Source organism: Passer montanus, unplaced genomic scaffold, assembly GCF_014805655.1.
Source record: "Passer montanus isolate IOZ18808 unplaced genomic scaffold, ASM1480565v1 scaffold2784, whole genome shotgun sequence".
Classification (NCBI taxonomy): domain Eukaryota; kingdom Metazoa; phylum Chordata; class Aves; order Passeriformes; family Passeridae; genus Passer; species Passer montanus.
In genome coordinates this window covers 1-1,590 of record NW_024367466.1, presented here as the reverse complement: position 1 = coordinate 1,590, position 1,590 = coordinate 1, and the positions used below count along the sequence as shown (strand labels likewise).

Genomic DNA, 1,590 nt, shown 5'->3' with positions numbered 1-1,590 from the left:
AAACCCTGAACCCCAAAACCCCGAACCCCAAAACCACCCAAATTCCAAATCCCGAACCCCAAAACCCTAAACCCAAATCCTGAACCCCAAAAACACCCGAACCCAAATCCTGAACCCCCAAAAACATCTAAACCCCAAAAACCTGAACCCCCAAAGCACCCAAATCCCAAATCTTGAACCCCAAAAACTCTTGAACCCCAAAAACCCCCTGACCACACACCCTGAACCCCAAAAAACCCCTAAACCCAAAACCCCCTGAACCCAAATCCTGAACCCCAGAACCCCAAAAATGCCCTGAACCCCAAAACCTGAACTCCAAAAACCTCCTGAACCCCAAAAATACCCAAGCCCCAAAAATCTCCTCAACCTGAACCCCAAAACTCCCTGAACCCCCACCCTGCCCCCCACAGCTCAAGTTGGTGATTTTGGGGTTTTTTGGAGGTGATTTTGGGGTTTTTGGGGGCTGTTTATGGGGTAATTTTGATGTTGGTTTGGGGTATTTTTGAGGTGATTTTGGGGTTTTTTTGAGGTGATTTTGGGGTTTTTTGAGGTGATTTTGGGGTTTTTTTGAGGTGATTTTGGGGTTTTTTTGAGGTGATTTTGGGGTTTTTTGAGGTGATTTTGGGGTTTTTGGGGTCTATTTATGGCGTAATTTTGATGTTGATTTTGGGTATTTTTGAGGTGATTTGGGGGGTTTTTTGAGGTGGTTTTGGGGCTTTTTTGGGGTGATTTTGGGGGTGGTTTGGGGAGTTTTTTGGGGGTTTCCTGACCCTTTTTTTCCCTGCAGGTTCTTCCGCCTTCCGGGTGCTCGACACCGAGTTCTGATGTTGAGCAGGTGAGGCCCCCCCAGAATTTGGGATCAGCTCCCCCCAAAATTCGGGATCAGTCCCCAAAATCTGGGATCAGCCCCCCCAAAATCCGGATCCCAAAACTGGGGGGGGTGGGGCAGCATCTTTGGGAAATGAACCCCCAAAAAAACCCCAAAAAAAGAGAAAAATCCCAAAAATAAAATGATAAAAATTTAGGAGACCCCCCCTGGAATTGGGACCCCCAAAAACGGAGCAGCCCCACCTTGAATTTGGGGTTCAGACCCCCCCCAAAATTTCGGGGAGGGGTCCCTGAAAAGGGAGGGATGAATTTGGGGAGGGGGTTTCACCTTTTTGGGGTCCCCTTTGAACTCCTTCCTCTCCCCACAGCGCCCGGACTGCTGCTGCGCCCCCCAGGACCCCCCAGATTTGGGGCTGGGGTCCCCCCAAAAAACTCCACGACGTCGGGGACGCCCCAAAACTCCTCGTGGGGGGGGGTCCTTGGACTGCAGACCCCCCCCAAATCCCCCCTCCCCCACCTGAGGAACTGCTGCTGGATTTTGGGGAGGGGGTTCACGTGGGACCCCCATTCTGGGGGGGTCTGGGGGGGATTTGGGGTCCCCCCCGTTTTTTGGGGTCCCCTCCCCATTTTTGGGGTCCCCCCCATTTTTTGGGGGGGGTCTCCCCCCCCGGTTTACGTCGAGTTTTATTTTTTCAAGGCAATATTATAAATCAGAGTCTATATCGGCCCCTCCCCCCGGGGGCGGGGCCTGAGGGGGCGGGG

At 52.5% G+C, this 1,590-nt stretch overlaps 1 long non-coding RNA gene across 1 annotated transcript; it reads left to right on the top strand.

The window, feature by feature from the left end:
• The first annotated feature begins 779 nt into the window (after positions 1-779).
• On the top strand, positions 780-1,548 carry LOC120504008. Its single transcript, XR_005627901.1, has 2 exons — positions 780-835; positions 1,197-1,548. It is a non-coding gene; the product is annotated as an uncharacterized LOC120504008 (long non-coding RNA).
• Positions 1,549-1,590: the final 42 nt, after the last annotated feature.